Raw genomic sequence first — 27,910 nt, 5'->3', positions numbered from 1 at the left:
CCTCCCTCCCTCCCTCCCTCCCTTCCTCCCTCTCTCTCCCTCCCTCCCTCTTTTTCTCTCTCCCTCTCTCTCTCTCTCTGTCTTTCTGTCTCTCTCCTCTCTATCCCCTGTCATATATATGAGAGAAAAAGTCATCGCCTTGAGAGGGAGTAAAGGAGACAAGGGGAGGAGCTGAAGGTGGAAGAGAAGGGAGGGGATATGATGCAGCTATAATTCTCACGTATGCAAGTCTCAAAAATACTTTAACTTTTCAAAAAGTATGTCTGGGTTTAATGACAGTACTATATATTTTCAGGAACCTCTGTCTCCCTGATTTTCACATTCTGACTTTATGAAAACCTAGACATCTAGATGAAATAAACACTTCTCTATTGGTGTATGGGACCTTTTCAGAGACCCCTCAGTACTGCCTGCATAGAGTCCCGTTAGTGTGCTGCACAAAGTGTATATATGTGTGCGAGGCTGATACGTGAAATAGGTCAGAGAGGAGCCAGAGAAAAGCACTGGCTATGCAGAATAAATGCAAAACCATCACTCTAAATATCGCTTGACACAAATGGCCAAGATACTAAAAGGCCATCTCGCACATCCCATTTTATCAAAAGGTATGCTGCCAAGGTGTGCCAACATGCTATAAAATGAGAATAAGAACAAAAGTTTGATGAAAATAAAACAACAACTTTCTGTTGGATTAAAATAGTGTGTTTTATAGACTAGTTTTCCCAGTGTTAGAAGGAAAAACAAGGTGTTGACAATGGTTCAAAAGTGACTTGAGATCCTATATATCATATAGACAATGTTAGCGCCGGGGGCTTAGACATCACGGCAGTGCTGGATGTAGGGCTCAGCTCATTAGGTTGCTCCTCCAGAATACCATGCTGCTAGTGTGCAGTTTGGATAAAACTGCAAGTAATTACATGAATTTTTTAAACAAGTGAAGCCCACCTTAGATATTCCGTGAAATTTAAATATCTACTTTTGAAGGACCCCAATTCGCTTTAACCACAGTCATACCGTTCTTGCAAAGGATGAGCAAATAACAAACTTAGCTCAGGACCTCCTGGAATGCTGAACAAATAACAAGCTCCATAAAAGGCCTCCGCTGAGCAAAGATACCTACCTGAGGTTAGAGCAAGGACAGCCTTATCTGGCTGCAAAACAGGGAATTTATGAACTGGCCATAGAAACAAAGAAAGAGAAGATTGCGAGGCCTGAGTCACGTAGAAAGCGGGGCTCATCACGGATCAGGGGCTATGCTATCAGACATCTAGTCGCCAGCCAGAAAAGGGGAAGGCAGGATGAGAGGAACAATAAACCGCCAAGCAGTCCCCTCAATGTTATCTAGGTTAACAATTTACCACCCTGCATCTCGCTTCTGTAAACCTTGCTTTTTGCTCCCCTATAAAAACCCCTCACCCCCAACCTGCGGGGCGCAAAGTTCTCCGAGAGACCTTGTCGCCCACAGGTGCCTGTGTACCCCAAATAAACCTCTTGCATTTTGCATCCGGCTGCGTGCTTTCGACTGGTCTTTGGACATGGGGGTCTCTCCCGAGGGAAGACGCCCAGCGGGGAGTCTTTCATTTGGTGCATGGGCCGGGAAGTTGAGGCCCCTATCCCAGAGACCGCCGAATCACTGCTGGGAGGTGAGGTGAGCTGGCCAGCATTCTATGTTCTATGTTTTATGTTCTATGTTGTATGTCCTGCGTCGTTTGCGTCTGATTGTTGCGCTGCGAATTTGAATTTGTACGATTCAGCTGGGTCGATTTGTATTTGGCGGGCCTTGGAGAGGAGCTGACGAGCTCAGACTTTCCCCCCCGCACCCCGGGAGACGTCCCGCGGGAATTTGGGAGCTCGAATTTTCGGGCTCATTTGTCTGAACCCACGACCAGAGTCGGACTTTTGTCCGAGGTACGAGGTTCGTTTGTCTGAACCCACGGCCAGAGTCGGACTTTTGTCCGAGGTACGAGGTTCGTTTGGGGGGCCGAGGTGTCCGGAGCCTCTTTGTAATAGCCCCGTTTGAGCAGCGTGTTTGATTGTCAGTCTGTTCTATTGTGCAGCTTATGGTTTGTCTGTTTGTTTAAAGAATCAAAGTTAAGGTATCTGGAAGAAGGTACAAAAAGCAACGGGGAAGAAAAATCCCTTAAGTTCAGCGCAGGAGGAATTTGAAAAAACAGCAGAAAAAAAATGAGGTAACTGAAGGCGGGACTATGAGGACAATGGGGTACGGGAAACCACGGCTTCCGTCCCCTCTCCATCCACCTGCGTACCGGCTGATAAAGACTTGGGGCAGGAGTCTCGTAGGGAGGCGGGGTTTGATCGTGTCTGACAACTGTCTTCCCTGTTCTTAAAGAGCCACAGAGTTTTTGAGGTGATTCTCGCCTAATTTTGATGGGAGAGCTCTATGCCTGGCTCTCATATGTATGTTTGAAATACTGGGCAACCGTTGCAGTGGCTAACTGACACGGAGTTGGGCCAGGCGCGGTGGCGCACGCCTATGGTCCCGGCTGCTCGGGAGGGAGGTGCAGAACAGCACCGGAGAGTGCTGGCTCGTCCGGGAGGCGTGGCCATGCTAACCAGATGCTGGCGGGAATTTGCTGGAGTCCGCAGAGGCGTCTAGGAAAAGCCAGGTCACTGCTGCGGCTTGGGCGGGCTAAAGTGACTGACATCAGAGGCTATGTGTCCCGGCCTTCTGGCAGGGTTGCGGTTTTCGGAGGACCTTTTCTGCACCTGAGCACGGGCTGTGCGGAAAGTTGCGTTTCCATAGCAACATGGGCGGGCTCATTCAGGGTGTACAGATCGCCGGCGGAAACGCGCAAGGCCCGGGCAGGGCCATGCCTTTGTTTGAGCGCGCCACAGTGGGCCGTGCCTCAGAGGCGGAGCTGTCGAAGCCGCCGCCTTCTGCTGCTGGTTACCCGTATCCTAGGTAACAGAGGCGGACTTATCCTCAGGCAACGGATAAGATAAGATAAACAATGCTAGACTTAGAGGCTTTTTTTCATCTGAATAGCAGAGCTGAAGAGATGGCTCAGAGGTTAAGAGCACTGCCTTCCCTTCCAGAGGTTGTAAGTTCGATTCCCAGTGACTGTGTTATCTTAGGACTCCAGGCTGGGAACAGGAAAGCGGTTTTCTCATATTTTTAGAGCAATAATCTCATCTGTGCCAGATTTAAAACGGTTTAATTCTAAGGCCTGCTTTTATGGCACGGGCAAACAAGATTTGCTCTTTGAAACAGAGACTTATAGGTCTCTAAGTTCAAAACCAGCCTACTTCCAGTACTGATTGTGCTGAATTTTTACACTGAGATTTTTAATACTCTTAAATATTAATTTGGGAGGAGAGTTTTGTTTATGTTTTTCTAGGAATGCTGACATACATTTGGGTGCCAGCAAGACTGACAAGAGAAATAAAGAAAAAAAGATGACCCAGTAGATGCTGAATGTCCTGCTGTGGAAGATTCATATGAAGGCAGCAGAGATGACCTTCAACCTCTTATCTCTTACTCTATTTTGCCTTTTCCTTCCTTAGGAATGGGTGGGAACAGAGATATTCTTGGCATGCTGTGTCTAGGTGGAAGTGCTGTATGTCATTGATTGGTGTGCTACATGCCAGCTCAAATGAGGAGGGACAAGGTCTTTGTGGCACAGGCCTTGACAGCCTTGAAATATGTATCCTCACCCCAAGTTTGGCTCTCAGCCTTAAAGAGCTCTTTCAGATCCTATGGGTTATAACTATTATAAATATCTGTCATCATTTATAGGGGCTGGTTACAAATTATTGTCGGTTAATGTTAAAAAAAAAATTGCTGGTCTCAAATGTTTCGTACTGGTATGTGCTGTTCTTGTTTAAAAATTATCATTGGTTAATGTTTTATTTTTTTTAAAAAAGAGCCTATCGCTGATCTCAAATGTTTCACACTGGTATAGGATTTTATATGCTGTTCTTGTATGCTGTTCTAGTTTAAAACATAGCCATATATCCCCACTGAGAAAAACCACAAGAAAGACTTTGGTAAGAGTTTTTATGTTGTCTAAAAGCAAGAGAAATTTTTGCTATGTTGTCTAAAAGCAAGGAAAAATTTTGGTTAAAAAAATATATAAACAGATGGGCCTTATCTAGGTCCCCATGTATAACTTAAAGCAGGTGGGGAGCAGCTGACAGTCCATCACTGCAGGGCTCTGCCATCTATGTTTCTTGAGCATTTAAAGGAGGCTTACAGGCATTATACTCCCCATTGACCCTCAGAGGTTGTCTTGGCAGAAGGAGGTCAATGGTACCTATGGCCTTTATAGGACAGTCAGCATCAGATATTATGGTTAAAAAGAGTTACAGGATTTAATTAAGGAGGCAGAGAAAATGTTTCATAAGCGAAAAACTGAGAAAGAGAGATGGAGGCAGAAGAAAGAGGACTGGAGGGATCATAGACAAAAGGGAATTTTGGCCGCAATGGTAGGAGAGAAAGAAAAGATAGAACATAGACAGATAGGGAACCTGGGCAACAGAAGACCAAAGATGAACATGGACAGGCACCCCTTGGACAAAGGACGATGTGCTTATTGCAAAGAAAAAGAACATTGGGCAAGAAATTGCCCAAAGAAGAAAGGAAGGGACTCTAAGGTACTGACCCTAGCAAAAGATGATTAGAGGGGAGAGAATAAAAGACTTTAATAATTGGAGCAACTGGATAGAAACAGTATCTGTGGACCACCTCACGAACTGTAGATTTGGGGAGAGGACAAATGACTCATTCCTTCCTGGCTATCCCCGAGCGTCCTATCTTTATTAGAAGGAGACTTGCTAATGAAGCTGAAGGCCCAGATCGGGTTTACTCAAACCAGGCTGGAGATGATTAAAGCCTTTTGTTGACTGAACCAGTGACCTTCGCTCCCCCTGCTGTCCTCCATCCCGCTACCCTACTGCCTGAGACTGATGACATCTCGTCTACTCATCAATGCGCTGAGAAGCTGGCACCAGAAATGATCTGAAGGATCAGCCGTGGCCTGAAAGTCCGAGCTGGTGTACAGATGGCAGCTGTTTCGTGATTGAAGGTAAGCGGAAGGCGGGGACAGCAATGGTGGATGGGAAGCAAATGGCCTGGGCATAGCCTCCCTGAAGGACGTTGGCACAAAAAGCCGGACTTGCTGCTTGGATACGAATGACAGAGGGAGAAGTCTCAGCATCTACACTGGCAGCAGGTATGCTTTTGCCACTGCTCATATTCATGGAGCAATATACAGAACATCTGCAGGAAAAGACATATACTTGGCCAAGACACCAAAAAGCTTGAGATGCTGTGGCTGAAAGAAAATCAGACGACAGACTCTCTGTCTTGGCAGAAGAAGTAGTCAAAAACTGCAAGGACTGTGCTATGATTAATGCAGGACACTCCATATATGCTCCTGGGAAGAGGCTCAGGGGCGATTGGCCTGGAGCCTATTGGAAAGTATATTTTGCAGAAATTAAGCCAGCCAGATATGGCAACAAGTACTTATTAGTTTTTATAGATACCTTTTCAGGCTGGGTAGAAGCTTTTCCTACCAGGACTGAGACAGCCAATGCGGTGGCTAAGAAGATCAAAGAAGAAATCTTCCCAAGGTTTGGGATACCCAAGGTAATTGGATCTGATAATGGACCTGCATTTGTTGCCCAGGTAAGTCAGGGACTGGCCGCCCAATTGGGGATCTATTGGAAATTACATTGTGCTTACCGACCCCAGAGTCAGGACAGATAGAAAGGATAAATAGAATTCTAAAAGAGACCTGCGGAAATGACTGGACAGCCCTCCTTCCCTTTTGCCCTGTTCCAGGTTTGGAATACCCCAGGGGCGATTTAAACTCATCCCCTATGAGATCCTATGTGGAGAACTACCACTGCTCACTGAGTTGGATAAAATGTGTAATCCTGACGTTACTCTTTCTAGACCTTTATTTTCCCTGTCTAAAGGTCCTTGAAATGGAGAGACATCAGATCTGAAAACAACTGAAAGAAGTATGCATCTCTGCCTGGATCCACGCCCCCCACATGAAGCGAGCTCCTGAACTACCCAAACTACAGTATCCGAGGCTTTTGACAAAGCTACCAGTCAAAAGGCTTGGGTTTAGAGGACTAATCATAGACAGACTTTTACTGAGGTTATGTAATGAGACTCTAAAGGGCCCTAAGACTCCTGACACTTGGTACTTGGTTCCTGGTTTAGATAGATGATGGGTTTGTAGTACAGGTTTGATGCCTTGCATGTCAATGTTAATTTTTGACGTTACCAAAGATTACTATGTGCTTGCACAACTGGTATGAGTTTGACAGGCACCCATCTCGCTTTCGACGAGAACCTATTTCTCTGACACTAGCAGTAATCCTGGGCCTTAGAGAAGCTGCCGGTGTTGGGACAGGTACCGCTGCCCTAATGCAGGCCCCTCAGTACTTCAATGTATTAAGATTTGAGGGCTTTAGAACAATCTGTTTCCAAACTCGAAGAGTCATTGACTTCCCTCTCAGAAATGGTCTTACAGGATAGAAGGAAATTAGATTTGTTATTCTTAAAGGATGGAGGATTATGCGAATAGATCTCCCTGGATGACTACTTTGATATCCTCCCTTATGGGACCACTCCTAACTTTGCTTCTGCTACTAATATTGCCTTTATTAGAAAAAGAACAGGTGCTGTTCAGGTTTTGATGTTGCACCTCCAACACAATGTTTTTTTTAGGGTCAAGAGGATACTGAAATCTAGTTCTATGGTTAGAACTAGGCACTAAAAAAAAAAAAAAAAAAAAAATTGGGGAATGAAGGACCCCAATTCGCTTTAACCACAGTCATACCGTTCTTGCAAAGGATGAGCAAATAACAAACTTAGCTCAGGACCTCCTGGAATGCTGAACAAATAACAAGCTCCATAAAAGGCCTCCGCTGAGCAAAGATACCTACCTGAGGTTAGAGCAAGGACAGCCTTATCTGGCTGCAAAACAGGGAATTTATGAACTGGCCATAGAAACAAAGAAAGAGAAGATTGCGAGGCCTGAGTCACGTAGAAAGCGGGGCTCATCACGGATCAGGGGCTATGCTATCAGACATCTAGTCGCCAGCCAGAAAAGGGGAAGGCAGGATGAGAGGAACAATAAACCGCCAAGCAGTCCCCTCAATGTTATCTAGGTTAACAATTTACCACCCTGCATCTCGCTTCTGTAAACCTTGCTTTTTGCTCCCCTATAAAAACCCCTCACCCCCAACCTGCGGGGCGCAAAGTTCTCCGAGAGACCTTGTCGCCCACAGGTGCCTGTGTACCCCAAATAAACCTCTTGCATTTTGCATCCGGCTGCGTGCTTTCGACTGGTCTTTGGACATGGGGGTCTCTCCCGAGGGAAGACGCCCAGCGGGGAGTCTTTCACTTTGAGGATCAGTGTTTTTCTGAAGCATTATTTAAATTGCATAGTAATTCTTAGACTGCAGTAGTTAAATTTAAATTGCAAATCGTTGCACATATATGCTGCGTGCACAGAGGTGCAGATAGCAACCTTATGCCATATTTTCATTTCACCTCTTGAGGATGCTGAGAGCAGTCATATTTGGAGACAAATATGCATGCGGATGTTGGTAAATAGATTTTAAGAGGAATAAATATTTGTATCTATATGTAATAATATTTAATATTTTTATGGTACCTTTTCTATATAATTAATAACTTTATAGTCTTACATGAAGTAAAAGTAAAAATTTGAATAGGCATCATGAGTATATGCAATTAATGGATATTAAGCACTCCAAATCTCTTTCTTCTGGGTTTTTTTGTTGCTTTCTGTAAGTCAAAGAGACTCTAACATTTCTCCCTGCTATCCGGCTGAGAACAGGGTTGGATGCACACGACCACATGGAGTAGACCACTAGAGTACTGAGCTGCACTTCCTCGGTGTGGAGCGGACGTGCACACTCAGGAGGGTAGCAATTCTGCCCTGACATCCATTCTCCCTGTGACTGTTTATGGAGTGCTGGATGTCAGAGAAGAGCAATCCACTAGGGATGGACAATGCTCAGCGATTCGTGATTTGATTCCCAACTCTTCCAGATTAACTGTACACAGTCAAGACTCAGCAATATTAGTTGAGATCATCTATTCAAGGAAAATCTAGATGAGCTTCTCAAGGGAAGAGAAGAAGCAAGTTTTTGCATTCCAAAATATATGTGCCTTATTAAAAAAAAAGAAGAAAAATAAATTAACCAAGATTTCTTTAAGCAGAAACTGTCTTCTGTGAGGTTAAAGAATAAAATTATAAACAAACTGAATAATTGAAAGCTTTGTGAAACGTGGCAGTAGTCCGTTCCATTTGATTTTGCCACATTAAATGTGGACAGTCTGGTTCTGAGTCCATGCTTAGCTATTGTCTCAGTACCTCGCCTACAAACCAGTTCTGCGGTTGTTTTTGCAAGGGAGAAGGCGATTCGTTAATTGCCAGTCTAGACTCATTTCAGCAAACATTTCTCTGAAAGAGAAAATTAGGTAGTAAAAAGAATTGTCTACCTATATTTGCATGGAGAGGGCTTTTCTTTTAACCCTTAGTTACCTAACATCAAAAAATATAATTCAGTATTGCCGTTCTTAATATAAAGACAGTTCCTTCTTTTTACTTCAAAAATCACTTAGAAATAAGGCCACTATTCTTTAAATCCATTGTTTCAGGATTCCCAGGGGGTTCCTGCCTTACACAGAAGTGGGGCATGCCTGGAGCAGAATATATTCTCTTGACTTTTCCCAACAATACTTGCAAGGACTTCTGAAGATTTCCTTCCGTGAGCACGACCTTCAGAACAGCGGGGTGCCGACAACTACAGCAACTGCTCTGCAGGAAACGGCCTGGAGGGAGTTTCAAGGTTAAACCTAACTGCCACTTTTAGGGGCTCTTCATCCTCCACAACACCTGTACTACCGGAAGGAAGCATTGAATAAAAGCTTAAGGAAGCAGAAGTGGGATCTCCCACTTGAATCACTGGGCTTGCAGATGCTCCTCATCACTGCTTTGGAAAACAGGAGGGGTCAGTCTCGCCTCCTTGGGTCCTCAGGTGGGTTATGCATAGCAACAGCATAGGTCGTTGTCACCGTGGGTAAGGCACATGGGATGAGAGCAGGGATGAGATGCGGCTCCACACCCCTGAAACTTTCACAGACAAGGCTGTGCGGCAGTCACTCAGCACATTGTAGCTGCTGTCAGGCTGCACAGAGATGAACGCCAGTCAGCTTGTGGCTCCTTGCTTTTCTCTTGTTCATTCAAGGCCTCCAGCCCATGGAATGGTGCCACCCACAATCAACAACTCTCTCTCCCGTTAGGTCAAATGTCTCTGGAAGCACCCTCCCAGTTGTGTGTCTCCCAGTGGTTCTAACTGCGGTTTACAATGAAGGTCAGTCATCATCGCTCCAGGAAAGAAAAAAAAAATGTGTTGTTTTTGTTCATTTGATTGCTTTGCAACTTGGAAAATTGCATGGTGTGCCCCACATGACCAAAACAGACGGTGCTGTAAATACATAACATTTGTGTAAAGTCTGGATAGACTTCGGCACCCGTGAGTCACAGATTTTACAGACCTGAATATCTAGTGGTCCCTGTCTACACGATCGTGAGCATCAGAAACAAATAGGAGGTGCTGAGGTTGGGGGGATATGGGGTCATCCTTAGTGTCACAGTGGCCGCTCATTCTGCCCTTCAGAGCCTTGCGTTTCCCATAACTGCGATCCTCACACACGTGTCACAGTGGAGGAGTAGGGAAGGGCAGCGCAATGACGTCATGCATCACGCCTACGCCCTCTCCAAGCCCCGGTTTGGTATGGATGAGATGGTTTACCTACAGAAATTGAAACTGAATCCTGTCACCACCGCCCTCACAGCCCCCAACAGGGGGTCTCACCTGTGGTCTACTCAACAATTGAAACATTGACTAAAGAATTAAACACATAAATAAAACTTGGGAATGAGAGCTCCAGGCTCATTACATAGAAAGACTGAGAAAGAGAGAGGGTAAAATGTTTAGATCACTGAAAATAAAGTGAACTTTCACAAGGACCTTTAGGTCACATTTCCAAAGATTAAAAAGAAGAAAAGCAAAATGAGGAAAAAAAAAAAGCGAAAGGCTACGCTAAACTCGACCACCATATTCCTTCTGTGTCTTTATAGATATCAAAAGACATGCTTATTTTTTATCTCTGTACTGCAAAATATTCTTTTGATTATGACAAAAGGAAACTTAGGAAAATACTAAAAAGGGGTATTTATGAAAAATTTAGTCCATTTTCTTTCAATTAAACTACTGCAGCATTGATTATTCACTAGATCATGGTGTGTGCAAATCTGTTGATTCACAAAACAAATTTTATGTGTTTATCTCTTAAGATGTATATGCGCTGATGTTTGTCCCATAGAACACAATTTCATGGGCACGCATTTGGAGGGGTGCTTTAATTACTTTTCCTTGTCACTCCCTGATGCTCTTTGATGCCAGTGTTTGTTCTCAAGGTGACACCATTATAGATAACTTTGAACATCTCCTCTTCCTCGTTCATACATTTTATTATAATGTCTCTTGGTGTGGATGTGGCTTTATCGTTGTTGGGATTTGAAGGTTCCTGAGAGCAGGATTGGTAGATATTTATGATGGTGTAGAATCCCCACCTGTCTTCCTGCCTCTGATCTTTCTTCACTCTTGTGTGCTTCACTTGCTGTCTATAGACTGACCTTCCTACCCTTGCTCATTTTGCTTTTCATATTCTTCACCCGCTTGTCTTGTTTTTAATCCCCATCGCTGGAGACTGGGAAAGTGCAGAACTCTTCCTTTCACTCCATTTAGCAGAAGAAGTCCTAAAAGTCAGTCTAAATATTGTAATCTCTGAGGATATAATATGAAAATATTTTTTAATGATGTGATTTAATTTGGAAATTTTCATGGATGGGACATCTTGGAGTTATTGTAAAGTATTTTACCAGTAGGGGAAATAGAAAACGTCATCCGGCTGGAATGGTATTATGCATTCCCAAGAGTCCTCAAATTTAGATCTGCTGTGGCTTCAACTGTTCATTCTTTTAATTGAGGTCTTGCTGCATAGCCTTCGCTGGTCTGTTATTTTTTGTGTAGTTTAGGGTGGTTAACCATGGTGTAACCCTCCTGGCCCTGTCTGTCAAAGGCTGTGAGGTGGGATGTCCTTATATATACTGCGAATATGTGTCATTTTTATGGGCTGGTGAAGAAAGTTGCTTTGGCCTATGGCAGGGCAGAGTATAGCTAGGCAGGGAAAAGAAGACAGAGTCATCGGGAGACGCCAGCAACCCACTGGAGCATCGAGATGTACTAGATAATAGGTAACACCATGAAGCCATGTGGTGACGAACAGGTTATTAGATATGGGTTAATTTATATGCAGGAGCTGGCAAGTGATAAGCCTGAGCCATCAGCCAAGCAATTATAATTAATAGTACCAAGTCTCTGAATGATTATTTTATAAGCAGTCCAGCAGGAACCAGAAGACACAGAGAGAAACATCCAACTACAAGTATGTCCAGTTCATGACTACAAATAATTGAAGTCAGTTAAATCAGTTCATGATTTAAAAATAATTATCAAGCAGCATAAACTGAGGCCTAGGATTTTTCAGCCACCATCAGCGGCTCCCCAGCTCCCTTGTCTTCTCATCATGATGTAAACAAACCTCCTTCCATTGTGAGAAATGGACACATCGAGTACTCTCCATCTGATATTTTTAATTTAATGTTTAAAATATGCAGTTTGGTTAACTCGGGAAAGTACCTTCTGTTTCACCTTCACCTCTGATGCTAAAAATATATTCAAGGGCATAGAGAAAACAGCCCCAGACTAGGTCCTCTGACAAGCAAATTAGTAGCCTTGTCTTTACAAGTGGCCACTTTAACCAGGACTGCAGATAGCCGAATAGAAATTGCATCACAGTGAACCTTTTGAATAAATAAAATCAGAAAAGCAGAGAATAAGTTAAGCAAGATATGCCACATCACCCGAGGATTAATGCAATTAGCATTACATAAATGTTCTGTGGAGAGAGAATCACCTCCCCTCTCACAGCTGGAGATAACATCCTGTCATCCCCCATGACGGGGAAAATCATGGGCTCCCCAGCCCTATTCACATCGAGGTAATTATGTCTATCTAATAAGCGATGTCAAGGAATAAATACATTCTACAACACTAATTTTGTATATATTTTAAGCCTTGTGCTTGAATGTGCTGGAGCTTTATCCAACAGAAAAAGACAACGAAAAGGGGAAACAAGAAATCCACATGAGTTCATTAGCTTTTCCACTCTTTTAAAGTAATCTATAATTTTATAATTCCCATGGATTCATTTTAAATATTTATTATTATTATCATTATTATCATATGGATGTATGCACATGGTATGTGTGCATGTGTGGCATGTGTATGTAGTCATATGTGTGTGTGCATGTGTGTGTATGCAGTCATGCAGTCATGTCTGTGTGTGTGTGTGTGGGTGCCATGTGTGCAACAGTGTGTATCTGGAGGTTTGAGAACAACTCTGTGGTTGCCTCTCTCCTCCTGTGGGCTTCATGGACCAGGTCATTAGGCTTGCATGGCTCGGACCTTTCACCCACTGAGCCATTTCACCAGCCGTTTGTGGATTATTTCTATGACTATAATCTTTTTAAAATGTCATGACATTACGAACGCTTTCTTCTGGTCCAAGAAGACTCAACTTCATGACTCATCCTCGGACACAGAGGAGGCTTCCAGGGCAGGGTTTCTGCTATTCCATTAACGCTAAGCCTCTCCTTCCGCTGCCTGGGGTCACAGGACTCTCCTGATGGATCTTTTCTCCTGGCTTTGCATCCATGCCTCTGATTGGTTGATGTCCTTAACTTGTGCATCCCAGCCAGACCAGGACTGTCAATTAGTCAAGGCCACAGCTCATAGCAAAGCATATTCAGCGGCTCCTTCAGGTGATCAGCCTGGTGGTGCCAGTACGCCATGTTTGTGAACTGTCCCTCCAACAGGCAGGGAAACCCCCACATGCTATACAGTACCCCAAGAAGTATCAACCGTATGGGTAACACATCCTTACACAGAGGAAATGAGTTCTATCACCCATCAGTACCCTGAGAAGTGTTAACCATGTAGGTCACACTTCCTTACACAGAGGAAGTGAGTTCTATCACCCATCAGTACCCCGAGAAGTAGCAACCATGTAGGTCACACTTCCTTACACAGAGGAAGTGAGTTCTATCACCCATCAGGCTCACAGACACTACCAGAGCAAACACAGGCACATAACTGTTCTGCAGTACTGAGACCGCATAATGAAACGGAGCTTACCCTCTTCCTGCCGTCTAGCATGTACCACTTACAACAATGTAGAAAGTAATCAGCATCAAACAATTCTCCTTTTCATTGCATTCTATGACTGCAAAGGAACCACACATAAATATGGGGGAAGGGAGAGCTGTGCCTACATGCTGGCCCCAGCTTCATGACTATGATCTCATCACTAGCAGCAGAAAGATGCCCGTGGTGGTGGCTCAAGGAGCGCATGTGGAACTGTAGCCAAACTTAAGCCCACTAAACTGACACCATGTTTTTGTTTTCTTGGGTTTTTTTTTGTTTTTTTTAGAATAAGGTATTTTAAAATTGCTGCAAATGAAAACCGACAGGTCACCTAACACTAATTCAGAATTTTAATTTTATTTTTCAGTGTTAGATTTATGCCTATAACTCACTTTAAGCTGCCTGTTAAGCAAAGTTAAATCAGGTAATAAAACAACAGCAACAACATGCATACCATCCCCTACTCTCCATGGTCTCTACAATCAACTCTTGGCAGCTTCCTGAACAACCAGGCTGACCTAGGAGTTGTAAACTAAGCATCCAAAAGCCCCAAGGATAAGACACTCAGATAACCACACTTGGTTCTTTTTATGTCCTGGTTTTTCCTCCCATTTGGAACATTTGGGGTTATCTACCCACTTCTGGTAGAATTTTTTGAGCTTTTCCTTAACCCACTAACGTATGAGTATTCTCCGCTTAAGTTTAAACTAACCATTCAGGCTCATCCCCAGCCAGTGTCCACTTTATATCCATGACCTATCAATCAGGTTTGTTCTCAACGCAAAGGGACCTGTGCTCAGCTCCTCCCTTTACATCCCCTCTGCCACATGAGCTTGTAGTTTGTCATTCTTTGCCCCAATGTGAAAATGGACTCAGAAGCCACTGGCTTACGAGAGCTTTGGTCACTGCCCAGTTTTCTAGGACCGTGGTCCCTTAAACTAAGCCCACCAAGAGCTGAGAACGGTCCCATGATTTCCCAAGAAGCCCACAAGACTCTCATCACCACCCAATTTACACAGCTTACTTCACACTGTTGTAGGACTGATTTCTCCTGTCCAGTGAAGCTCTAGCATTTAGAAGCAGGCCAACAGCAAAGGGCTTCTGATCTCAGCATCGGTTTCTGTTATTTAAAGTGAGATGGGGATTTTCAATCCCTGTCTTTATTTCTATGTATGATGTGGGCCTGGTTTCCTCACACGTGTATGGGGATTTAAACTGTTCAAGGTCAACTTTAAAAATTTCCTCCTTCCTTTTCAAATATTAAAAAAACCCTTCATTTTTAGCTAATTTGTGTAATTATTTTGTCAAACATAGCTAATTTGTGTAAGTTTTACAGAGGTCAGAAATGACATCCCAAGTAGCTATGGGCTCAAACTCATAGAAAGCTGAAGGTTCACCTGAGCACAGCGCTGAAAAATTAGGATTTCTAAACCCTCTCTTCTTCGCAATGGAAAACATTTTCTGTGATAGCAAAAGAGGACAAGTCACTTTCTCTTGCTATGCATTTATCTCTAGGTTAAATATATATTGCTAGCTGTATTTCTAACATCATACTTGAAATTATGACAGGATATAGCCCTGAGCACATTTGAGCCAGTGTTGCTTTTAAGTAGGAATGGCAGAATGCATATTTAACTGAAACTGCGATTAGTAGTTCAAGTAGCTCCCAATTTATTCTGGAATCAGACCTCTAAAAATAACTGGAAGGCAGGTAAGCAGAATAGATTTCCAATTAATCCCCCAAGTGAAATTTGAAATAGTTTTTTTCATTTTACCTAAGCAAAATGAAAGTACGTTGTATTTAAATAGGTGAAAATAACACAGAGATCCCTCTGAGGTAGTCTCTTGTCAGAAACTTTCAGTCTCTCTAGCTTGAGCCATGCTTAAGCTGACTTGCAACACCACAGGCAGGCTTTGGGGTACGGGGATCAGACAGAACAAGCTGTTCATTCTTCTCCCCTACCCATCCTGATATTCACACAGCATCCACTTCCTTAGGATGTCTGAGATGACTTTGCTATCAACAACGGTCAGCAGCAAGCTGGTGCTGTTCCGATGCCAACATCATTAACTCCAGCTCTGGTCCTTCATTTACAGCTGCACTTACAGTCTTCCTGATGAGGGTCTAGACCACTGAGGAATGTTCAAAGTTCATGGCGCAATTGCTTCTTTCCTGAGTCTGAATGGCAGCAATGGCGAAACCGAAGCCAGGAGCATCTCTAGCCTCGTGTCTGCCATGCACCTATGGGGAGCCCAGGCTTGTCTGTTCTAAGATGCTCCGGGCATGAAACACTCTATTATAAAGACAGTGGCTTCCGGTTGTTCATAATTCAGCCATGGCTCACGCCCTGCCTCAGAAGAAGAGGAGAGATGGCAGTAGGTCAGGTCCAGGGAACCATGGGTTTCTGGGAAGGCCCCACCACCCCTGAACAGAATGATCTGCGCTCTCACTTTCTGATAGCAGGCTTTTTAAAGGATATATTGACAGCAAGAAATTGCCAAGTCACGTTAGGAAGTACCTACATTTTTCTCCACAGTTCTCATTTCTACTCCAAAATAAATTTTGAAAAGCATAACTTTTATATTTGCTTTTCTTATTGTCTGTGTGTTGCTTGTTTAAGAGGAGTTCTCAGTGTGTAACTTGGGCCTCAAACTCTGTAGCTGAAGCTGGCCTTGGGATTTTTATCCTCCTGCCCTGATCTCCTGAGCCCAGGAGTAAAGGTATAAGGCACTATGCACTGTAAAAAAAATTTACTTTGTGAGGCTCAATTATTTTCTTACAAGTTTTTAAATACTTATTTTCACAATCATCAAGAAATCAGTGATAACCTGTGACCAATGTTGAATACTGTTCATGGCCTGAGGCAAAACAAAAGGAAGAAAGAAGAAGAAATCAAGGACTGGGTAGTTGGCTCAGTGGTTAAGGGCTCTGGCTGCTCTTCCAGGGGACCCGGGTTTAATTCCCAGCACCCACATGGCAGCTCACACCTGTCTGTCACTCCAGTTCTAGAAGATCCGACACCCTCACACAGACATGCATGCAGGCAAAACACCAACGCATGTGAAATACAAAACAAAATATCAAGTTTTTTTTTTTAAAAAAAATTGAAATTGGGGTAGAATTTTCAGGAGATACCTCGTGTGAGTAGAAAATGTTCACAAGTGCCCTTCACACACACACACACACACACACATACATTTTGCACATCATTTTCTCCCTCTCATCCCCAATAACCTAAAACCACTTGCAACAATCAGTGCAACAAAAATAGGACAGAATTTAAGAAAACGCATGAAATTAGAAAAGACGAAGCTTAGACTGTGTCTTCTGACCGAAACGCTACAAGAACGCTTCAGACGCAGTAGCATGCTTACGGGTTTTAAATCCAAACGAACACAACGCGGCACATGTGATTGTAAACCCAGGACAACAACAACATAAACCGGTTCAGCATCGTGCACTTGAGTCACCAGGGCCCCGCTGAACAGAGCGGATACCCTGAAGGAGCCCAGCGCTGCAGCAGAAACAATCAAACATCTGTTATTTACAACAGGTTTACAGGCGGCGTTTGTGGGAGCTCATCACAATGGTTTACTAACACAGCCATGGTTTTTTTGTTTTGTTTTGTTTTTGTTTTTTTCAGAGATGAGAAGCGCCCAGGCATGGTTTCCTTCTTACGTCAACAGTGTAGTTTTGAAAATAAGTGGTCATGTGCTCAATGCAGTATTCTCAAACTGCGATAACAGTCCTTGGCTTGTTTGGGCAGGAAACGTGGAACGGCTCTGGGGTAAAGTGCAAACCAGAACCAACCCACACACAAGCCCTGAACCACGCACAGTATTCAGTGGCCACTTTCCAGGGCCGCGGTGCTCTTGGGTCACAGGCTTGTAGAAATAATGATGTTGACAGTACTTTGTTGTGAAGCCGGGTTCGGCTGAAGTCATGCTTGGAATCATTTGGCTTTCTCTTCTGATTTTCCATGAACTACAGAAAATGAAAGGCAGCCGTTTTAAATGCTTTCAGAAAACAGCACGTTTGGGTCTGTCGATGCATGGTGGAAAGTTTCTATATCTGGTTTAGAGTCACTTAATGAAACTACTTAAAACATTTGGTAAATCTAAGAGCATTTCAAGATAACTGGTTGGTGAAACTGTTACACATAGGTCTGCCTCCCAAAAAGGCAACAAGATGAATTGAAATGTGGTCTCAGTGACGAGTAAACCACTGTTCCCTGGAACATACTCTTTTGTGTGCATTTGTATGTGAGAGAGTGACTAACGCACACACACGCACAAGAGGATTACAATTTCATGTATGTCTTTAGTTCCAAGAAAAGTAACTATTAAGGTAAGGATCTTTGGGCCTTGTGTGACTTGTGTGAGGAGGCAGCAGGGGACATGTGATTTAAACAAAATGCATATTTCTAAGTCCTCTGGTACCCACCACCCTACAGCACCATCTTAGTGTAGCTACACCAAGAAAGGGTGCAAGGCTTTACAAACGCTGCCCCACAGCCTATTCTGCCCTTCGAAGCACAATTCGGCCGCCTACCACCTTCATCAAACGAAACACCCAAGAACGCTTTTCTCCTGGAAGTCTGTCCTACTAGATCAGGAGGGATCATCCTGAGGTCTCCCATGCTGCACTGTACCAGGGGGAGCCTTCATCCAGGTAGTTCCCAGGGAGCTGACTACCATCAATAGCTAAGCATTCGTCCTCTTTTGCCCTTTTGTAATAGCATTTAGGAGGACCTACCCTTCTAGCCCACAATGTTCTCAAAGCAAGCCCACGGCTTCCTTAGGGAGCCGAAGCTCTAGAGTGGGAAAGACTTACAAAGAGAACATAGCTAATGGTTGGCTAATTCTCCTGCACACACTCATGGAGCTGACAAAAACCCATCTTCAAGACACATGAGGCCACAGAGCGCTGTAGAGAAAGGGCCTTTCCTCCCTCAATCATCAAGAAGAAAGCTGAGGTGAAGGAGGGAATGAGAAACAGTAAGGACCCTGCAGGCTAGGTGTGTGTCACACACTGGCACCTTCCCCATCAGCTGAGGAGAAAGCGGCTAGCTACCTGAGACTTTAACCCAGACTGAGAAGGAGGAAGGCATGATGTCGTGGCTGAGGTTAATTGGGAGAAAATGCCCATGGCCTTGAGGCAGGCAGGCCAGAGTTCACCTCAGCATTGTCAGATAGATCATGGATATAAGGAAGTGGTAGTCAAAAGGGCTAAGGAATGAGAACTGGGAGAGAAATTCTACAGGTTTATATAAAGGACTCAACTCAAATATCATTTGTAAGGAGCCGTCAGAACATCGCCATTGTTAAATGGTGCTGGCGTCTTGCAGCTTGGAGGTAAACAAATCCTTTGAAGTTGCCGAGTGGGCCTTGGTCTGTATTTGCATAGCTTTGGTTCCCTGGCCTGTCCCAAGGCCCCGAGCTTCAGTGGGATGGTATTCACCAATCAGAACAGTGTCCGAGCCTCTCCACCCTAGAAAAGCAGCTGCTGCTTGGTTTCTCTCTCTCTCTCTCTCTCTCTCTCTCTCTCTCTCTCTCTCTCTCTCTCTCGTTCCCCACTTCCCCTTCAACCGAGTGGCTCCAATAAAGTGGTGATTTGGGAAGAATTCTCGATTTCGTAGTCGTTCCTGCTTGCTGGTCAAGAGGTGCGTCTCACAATCATTTTTATGTTGAATATTTTCTTCCAGAACGAAACTGGCATTCTGTGTACTACTGCTATGGCACTGCGCTCACCCGGCTCTCAGGCCTCATTTCTGATACCAGCATCCTGCCATGTAGAGTCAAGTCTGGTCCCAGCCAGAGATGCCCCCTGAGGCCCTCTATTACCTGCTCATAGAAGATGTTATGACCAAAAGAGGGTCACGGGAGTGAACAGGATCAGAGCCATTATTGTGGTTTCTCTACGCTGAAAATATCATTAGCTAACTGTTCAAAATGTTGAAAACATTTTTATCCTGCTGTGTTATGGCTTCATCTTGTTCCTTTTCTCTAGAAATTCAAAACTGCATCATTAATCATCTCAAAATCCTAAAGCATGGACTGCCACAGCACTCCATCCAAGCAGAGAAGGATTTGTTTCAGGGCAAAAGCATTTCCAAATACACATTTTTTAAACCAAGGGAAAAGTACATTATGCTGAGCCGTTATAATGATACAATGGCCACCTTCGCCATTATATTGTTTATGACAGCTCTTCCATCTTTGGAAAGCAACCCCATGCAACCAAAGACATAGGACAATTAAACGGTCCAAAAGAAACAAGAGATGGGGCTGGAGAGATGACTCATCAGATAGGAGCACCCAGGTTTAGTTCTCAGCACCCACATGACAGCTCATAGCTGTATGTAACTCCAGGGGATCCTATATCTTTTCCTGGCTTTCCTGGGTATGTAGCACATAGACACACATGTGGGCAAAACACTCATAAACCAAAAATAGTAAACCTTTTTGAACCAAACATGTGATATATTTTTATAAAAGCATTTTTACTGAGTCAGTGGTTAAGATTCAGGTTGCAAAGAGCTACAACATGGCTGTCGTGAAACACAGTCTTACTAATCAAGGAAGTCACCCCATGGCCACTGCCAGTGACATAACCCAGACCACTGAGAAGACAAGAAGACACTTCCTAGCAAGAGATGTTGCCTGGGGCTAGACCCTGACAGGTGCCAGGGGAGGAGCCATACGCTTTTGGTAATTCTCTGGAAACAAAAACAGAAGAAAGAGAAGACAAGAGTCATGAAGAACTTCAGGGAGTTCCATTGTCTGTGCATGTGTGCATCGTATGTGTGTGTGTGTATGTGTGTGTGTTTGCATGTGGGATGCAGATGTGCATGTAGGTATATGTGCACATGTGAGTAAGAGCCAAAGGATTGCCTTACATGTCCACTTTTTTCTTTAGCTTTTTATTAATTAAATCAATGTTCGACCGTTCTACACAGGTTTATAATGCGATCAGTTTACTTTCAACTATAGCTTTCTTGACTCCATCCCACCTAACTAACCTCCCCCTACCCCCACAACTTCCTTTCTCATCCTCATATTGTCTTATTTTATTTAATGACCCAGCCGTTAATCCTTATGAACACTGGTGTGGAGCTGGCTCCTGGAGCCCGGCACATTGCTTGTCTGCTTGCTTGCTTTTATTTTATTGTTTAAAGATAGAGTTTCTCACTTGCCAAATAGTCCAGGCTGGATGGTCAGCCAGTCCCAGGAAGCAGTCTGTGTCTGCCTCCATCCAGCTGAGAATACAAGTACACACCACCACACTTGGTCCTTTCACATGGATCTGAGGGTAGAGCTCTGGTCTTCATGGTGGCAAGAACTACACTTCATCAACTGTATCATGGCAACAGTCCAGTACACACAAACCCCCTTCCTCCTCTCAGAAAGACTCCAGGTGATCCCTTCCTCATTAGAGTTCTTATTCTTATGAGTTTTTTTTTCTGAATCGATGTATTATAACATGTGTATGCCCGATGCCCTTAGAGGTCAGTAGCGGGCATTGGATCCACTTGAACTGGAATTATGATAGTTGTGAGCCACCACGTTAGCACTGGGAACTGAACCCTGGTTGTCTCTCGGAGCAGCCTCTCTCCCGCCGGCACTATTGACTGTTAGTGACCCATTACTCTCCCAGAATCCCTCAGCTCTAGCCTGAAGACCTATGATGGAAAACGTGAAGAATAAATAAAAGCAAACAGTAGAGGCTCACCGTGCAGAGGGCATAAGTGCATTCAAATTGGTGTCTAGGAGTTTATATGTTTTGGTTAGAATGGCAGCCTCTCCATTGTTTGTGCAATTTTATACTTATTTCTGTGACTATATACTCCGACAATGCCTGCGGACTCAAATAGTCTCTCTTTAGTTGAATTATTAAATCTTGGGTTTCTCATTCATCGGGCCATAAATAATGGTGGAAATCGCAAACCTGATCAGACATGTCAAGATGAAAGTTAACCCTGACCAGATTACGATGAAATGGTGGCAGCCTTTCAGCTAGCACTTGGATGAGTTCTCTCTTTCCTACCATCCTCGGGATGCAAGGACCAGAGGGTGTTCTGCATGCGAGGGGTTTCCCGTCTGTTCAATATGAGGTTGGGGGTGGGCGAAAAGGGGAGGAAGGGAGAAGGCGTGAGCGGGAAATTCAACATTTCGGTTGCGTGCACACACACACAAATCTAAGCTGACCTGCTTAATAATTGTAGATGCTTTTCCGCTGCTATGTTTACTAAGCCCTGTCCTTACCAATAGACGGGGAATGTGAGATGTGAGCTGGAACCTGCCTTCAAACAGTGCTGTGTCCTGTGCTGCTTCCTGTCACCCCGCCCCCATCAACCTGCCTCTCAGCAAGTCCTTGATCTCTCTTCACATTGCTGCCATCTGACGACCTCGTCATCGTGGGGTAGTTGTGTACCACACAGTCCCTCAGGACTCCCTGCTTGCCAGTTTAACTGTAAGAATTATGTTGCTCGGCAACAATGCATTTGAATCTAGAGACAATGGTTCTCATGGTGAGAACACTTCTTTTCTCCTGGACCCACTTTCATGACTGGTCTGTTGGGGAGATTCCTTCCTTTTCTTGGCTGTCGGGAGTGAGTCTCCAAATCCTCTAAGGGTGAGAGAAAAGGGAGAGGGGTTTCCCTGTATGCTTCCCTGAGTCCAGTCCCAGCCATTCCCCACACAGCCGCAACTGTCAGTTCCCTTCTCTGTAGCTGTCCTAAGACAATCACAGAGATGAATTCCCTAAGCGCAGATGCCAACACTGACCAAAATGACTGGGCTGCCAACCGATGGATCCCAATAGGCTCAATTTTGCCTCATCCCTTCCCTGTGCCCCTGAGGGCTGCTATCTACTTACAATAATGCAGATTCCATGTATGTATACTGTATGCTTGTAAGATCGAAGTGTACCTTGCTTACAGAAAGCCTGCATTTTATACTTCTGTCTCAGTAAGTAAACACGCCAAGGTTTGCGCTCTGAATGGCTGCTGTCAACCTGTTGTCTAGGCCATAATTTTTTTTATTTTTTTATTTTCTTTCATATTTTCATTTTCCTGTTTCTGGGATAAGTACCCACTGTGTGCCTTGAACTCTTGGCATCTCCTATGCCTCAGTTTCCCAAATGCTAAAATTACATGTGTGTGATACCACACTGCATCTGGGATATACTTCCTTTTCAATAACATTTTCAACAAGGTGAGGAGCCCCAGATATTTACTTCCTTATTTCATTGTCCTTCCAAATACTGAATTCAAATGAGTGGAATGTCTGAGTAGGGTAGAGGGAGAGCTAACACTTAAAGTCTGGGCTGGGGGAAGACTACCCCATGCATCTCTCCTGTCCTCACAGTCGTTTGGGGTTCTATGCAGGAATCCCATGATTTCAGGGAGTAAAGGCTAAGAGCACATCCGTATTTTATGCAATCCCTGTGCTGTAAACCCCTACTACATCTTTATCCAAAAACTGCAGCACAGACACGGGGCTGGGCCGGAACCAGCACCGGGGCAAGCCAGGTGGATGCGTTCAGGGAACGGAGTAGAACACGGTGTCCTTGTGCCCACGGGCCAGGCTGGGCTGTGACAAGCAGTGCTGTCACCCTGTTTGGCCCAGAGATAAGAGCGGCCAAGAAGCTGCTACAAATGCCCCCGTCCCCTTGTCCTACATTGTCTCAAAGCCTCTGCTAATTATAGAGGCTTGAGAGCAGCGGCGAGAGTGATTAAGTGCGGAAATGGCCTAAATGTGAATCCTCTCTCAAGCCACAGCGAGCCATCCCGCCCTCTTCCCGCAGTGTCCACACTATCCTGGACTCTAGTGAGGTCCTGGGACCGCAGAGAAGTCACAGGCCTCCAGCCACTCACTGTACGAATAGGAATGACTCAGTAATGAAGTCTTTAAACACCGAAGATGTCAATTTCAAAGTGTCTCGCGCCCTCTGTAAAGATTCACCCCAAACTTGAGCAAGAAGAATCAGGGGAAACCACATCACGGGAGCCAGCACTACCATCTCTTAATTACTCTTCTGTGAAAGGGACCAAGTGTCACTGCTTCAAGACAAACCCAGGGTGCACTGTAAGAAGCCAAACAGCAGCCTGCGGTTTTGCCAGACATAGCCTGCCAGCCTCTCCTGTGAGCCCCAGCCCAGGGCATACAGTGCCTTCTATCAGAAATGGGTTTTCTTCAAGGACAATAACATGCCAAGGCCCATCAGCATTCAGCACACTTCAACAAGCCATGTTCTTGGTCTGTTCGTATCTCTCCAGGGGTCACCCATGTGTACACAGTCATTTGGGTAAGTACAGCCAATGGTGTAAGGAAGTACAACTTGATTCTGTTTACCTATCACTCGTGAAGAGGATCCATGAAAACCACAAGGGAGGCATTGTGCCCTGTGTACTGCAGCCCTTGGCGTCTCTACACTGACACATGAGAGATACAAAACTGGGAGAGATCATTCAAGCATGATAAAAAACGCTCCTCCAAACACAGCAATGGGATATTAGCATTCTGTCCTGAGATAAACAGGATCGTTGGAGAGTAAAACAAGCCCCAAAACATATAAGAAAATACTCAGGAAGTCTTATGGACAAGGTATCAGGCCAGAAAAGAATGATGGTTCTTGGCCTACTGTTCCATCTACCCTATTTAATTACTTCTAAATAAGTTTTTAAAATAAAGTACTATATGCAGGCTGTTTGACTGGTGGGAGCCTTTTACATGACAGGGTATGGCATATATATGTATATACATGTGTATGTGTGTGTAAATATACAAATTTCATTCTAATTGAATTCCTTAGATACTAAAGAGGGGGGATTTGATTTGAGAACATGGACTATGTTTAGGAAAGACTGGATATACGCATGTATATTCTACTCAATACAAATTCCATAATCAAGAAAACCCTTATGCCTGTCTTTGAACATCTGGGACCAGTGCATCACAGTTCTGAAGTCCTTTAAGGCTACAGATTGCCTTGCTTCCCAGCTACAAACCTTACTCCGTTGCTATGGAGGCTTCATTTGCCCCATAACTGGTGTGAGTGTGGAATGTCCTACCCCTTCCCCACACACCATTCCTCCTCCCTCTCCATTCAGAAGGGATAAAGCCTCCCAGAAGAGTCAACAAAGCATGGCATATCAAGTTGATGCAGGACCAAGATCCTGCCCCTTGCATCAAGGCTGGGCAAGACAACCCACCATAGGGAGTAGGCTCCAAAGAGCCAGCTCTTGCATCAGACACAGGTACTGGTCCCACTGCTAGGGGCTCCACAAAAGACCAAGCTACACAGCTGTCACCCACATGCAGAGGGCCTAGGTCCGTACCATGCTGACTCCCTAGCTGTATGTGCAGAGTCCGTGAGCTTCCACAAGCTCAGGTCAGCTGTCTCCATGGGTTTCCCCAGCGTGGTCTTGTGGTGTTGATCCCACTTGTTCATATAATCAATCCCTCCTCGTTCTTTTCAACTGGACTGCCGGAGCCCAATCCGTGCTTAGCTGTGGATCTCTGCGTCTGCTTCCATCAGTTACGGGATGGAGGGTCTGTGATGACCATTAGGGTGGTCACCAATCTGATCACAGGGAAGGTCAGTTCGGCACTCTCTCCTCCGAAATGAAAAGAGCCCGCTTTTTCTCTTTATGCCATAGGAAAGTTTTATTTGTTGTTTTGTTTCATTTTGTTTCCCCAGTGACTAAACCTTTAGCATGTGGCTCAGTGTATGTCCTCAGCTTTTGTACAGGCCAAACAACGCTGAAGCAAAGACCTGTTACCAGAAAAAATGTTAGCCATAGGTAGAAATCTGCTTGGAACCTCGAGGGGTCAAATGCAGGGGAATATGGAGACGTGGCTGCTAGCTCTGCTGTCTTAATGGGATTTCCTAAGGAAAACTTAACCTGAGGGAGGTGTGGCAGCTTGACATGGAGGTCTTTGGTGGAAGCGATGGTGATGAGGTGAGACAGGAGGTGCTTTTAAGTGGGGCGGAAGGACATGGTGACACAGAACCAAAGGCAGTCACTTTGAAGAGTCCAGCATTCTGCTCTGTCATTGAACTAGACAGGAAGGTTGATGAGTATGCCCCCTCTCGGGGGACGCTTTCTCTGTAGTCCTCTTGACAGCATCCAGGAGAACAGCCACCCTGCCTGGCTGCACTGTGAGGGCCCTGCAGCTGCTCCTGGGGTGGGGGCTTCCCCTCGCTGTCTTTCAGTCTGGCTTCTGTCCTTGGGTAACCTCCCTTTCCGGCTGTCCTGTTGTCTTCCTTCTGGGATCTCCTGCCCTTATGTAACCCCTACTGTCTGAATTTCAAAATGAAACATCTTATACCTGATATGCCATAACCCTTAACCTGCTACTACCCCTTCTTTTAAAAAATAATAAAGACTCGGCAAAGTCAACAAAGATAAGACAGCAAATGATGAATCACACTGCACTTGAAGTTTTGTGGGCTTTTGTGAGAAATAAAATTCAAAAGCTATGGTAAAACACAAAAAAATTTAAAGACATCTAGGTTCCTCCGTATGGCCTTTCAAACACAAAATTTTGGGGGATGATTGGTTATAACTCTCCCAAATAATGGTACTAAAAGCTCGAGTCTTAAAAAATTAGACATTAGGGAATGCTCAAAGGTATTTCTTAAGCTTTGTTTTTGGTGGGGGAGGGTTCTTTAATCATGTATAAACGTGTTTGTCTGTGAGAGGGTGTGTGGACATAGTGCATCTTTAATCATGTGTATACCCGTGTGTCTGTGAGAGGGTGTGTGGACACAGTGCATCTTTAACCATGTGTATACATGTGCATCTGTGAGAGGGTGTGTGGACACAGTGCATCTTTAACCATGTGTACACATGTGCGTCTGTGAGAGGGTGTGTGGACACAGTGCGTCTACCCACACTGTCCAGAAGAGGGCAGCAGACAGGCCTGGAACTGGAGTTACAGGTGTTTGGGAGTCACCTGATAGAATGCTGGAATTCTGCTCATTTGCAAGAACAGCTAGGGCTCTCAATGGCTGAGCTCTCTCTCCAGCCCCTGTGGTAGGTTATTTTGTAAACTGGATTTACTTGAGGACTATTCAAGTTCTCTGTGCAGATTTAGCAACAGAGTGTTAGTGTACAAAGAAAAACACCTTTCCTAAAGAGCAATTATATTATTGATGCATTAATATAAATTACAGCACAAGAAAAACAGCCCTGGTTTCACCCTGTACTTATTATTTTTTTAAATTTGCTTTATTTCATCGATGAAGACATCATCAAAGACATTATTTCATGAAGGCGGTATGTATCTTCTCAGGTAAGATCAAGCAGTGAGGTCCCTACAGACACAGACACAACTTAACTTGTACCTGGTAGATGCACTATTCTGCTACTTCTGCATTTATATGATGAAGGTGAAAATTAACATAAAGCAAACTTTAAGAGAACAGCTGATTACATCTTAATTGCCTGGTCTTATAAAGTAAAAGCTGAGAGCACTCCTTATTACTCTTAGAAATTACTGGCCCTGGTATTCTAGACATGAAGAACTAAAGCAGGTTAAAGAGCTGTTTCAAAGTAACTGAACTTGGATTTTCATCTAGGTCTGCTGTGGTGCACGATTTGTGGGGTGCTTATGTTACACCCTGGGCTAATGCATTCAGAGCTTCAGAAGAGAGTGGAGAGAGGGGGTGGAGGGAAACGGGAGAGGGTGCAAAGGGTGAAGACAGAGAGGGAATAGGAACGAGAGGAGGAGGGTAGCTGACTTCCATGAGAATGTAAATTAAAAGCAAAATGTAATACACTTAATGTTCGGTTTGCAGATTCAAGAGCATTTGAGTTGCAGGACATGGCTTCCCTAGGGTGGATGTCGAGAATGTGGATTTGCGCATGTGTTTGTTCTGAAAGTTAAAGTGGCTACCATGGTGACTCATGGGAAATGATGAAGTGATTTGAATTAAAGAAGTCATTAGACATGAGAGTCATTTTGATTAAGTGAAACAGATCAACTATGTACACGAAGAATAACCATCTCAAAATTTAGGGAATAAAAACTTCCTGTACTGTCATGGAGGAGGTTAGCATAGGCACATAAAGGGAAACAGCTTCGAGAACAGTCTATCAAACATAGACCAAAAAACCAGGGAGAGGGGGAAGGTGGGCATGAAGATGGGCAGAGGGTGTCCCTGGCTGTCTTTTGTAAAGACTCAGATGCTGCAATTGGAAGGATGAGACAAGAATAAGAAGTAGAAATTTAATTGTTAATGAAGGAAGTTCCCTTGTGAATAAAAGTCAAAATATTGCTCATTCGCTTCTTCCTGCTATTGTGGGAATCTATTTAACCACGAATTCCTTATTCCTCACGGGCTGAATTCTGCATCACAAAATCCACATGTCGAAGTGCCCCAGAATGTGTGACAATTTTGCAACTGCAAGTAGCTAAATTAGAATGAGGTCTCACAGAAGCGGGCAGGCCCCTTCACAACTGTAAAATAAGGGGTCTGGACTCTGATGAGCACCCAGCGAGTCAGATGCTAAGAACCCCTCATGACTGTTCTCAAAAGGCCAGCTGCTGCCAGAGA

General features: G+C 44.4%; 1 protein-coding gene and 1 long non-coding RNA gene across 4 annotated transcripts in view; one reads left to right on the top strand and one right to left on the bottom strand.

The window, feature by feature from the left end:
- Nalf1 (NALCN channel auxiliary factor 1) overlaps positions 1 to 27,910 on the bottom strand; it is a 476,868-nt gene that overhangs the window by 344,999 nt on the left and 103,959 nt on the right. The gene's annotated exons all lie outside the window — the stretch shown is intronic.
- Positions 971 to 7,304, top strand: LOC148118377 (uncharacterized). 2 transcript variants are annotated; one of them, XR_015736123.1, is made up of 2 exons: positions 971 to 5,647; positions 5,941 to 7,304. It is a non-coding gene; the product is annotated as an uncharacterized LOC148118377 (long non-coding RNA). The 2 variants fall into 2 exon arrangements; XR_015736122.1 differs by having other exon boundaries at positions 5,918 to 7,304.

Source organism: Myodes glareolus, chromosome 23 (assembly GCF_982192425.1).
Source record: "Myodes glareolus chromosome 23, mMyoGla1.1, whole genome shotgun sequence".
NCBI lineage: Eukaryota > Metazoa > Chordata > Mammalia > Rodentia > Cricetidae > Myodes > Myodes glareolus.
Note: the sequence above shows the minus strand (reverse complement) of the source record. Positions and strands in the feature narration are given on the sequence as shown.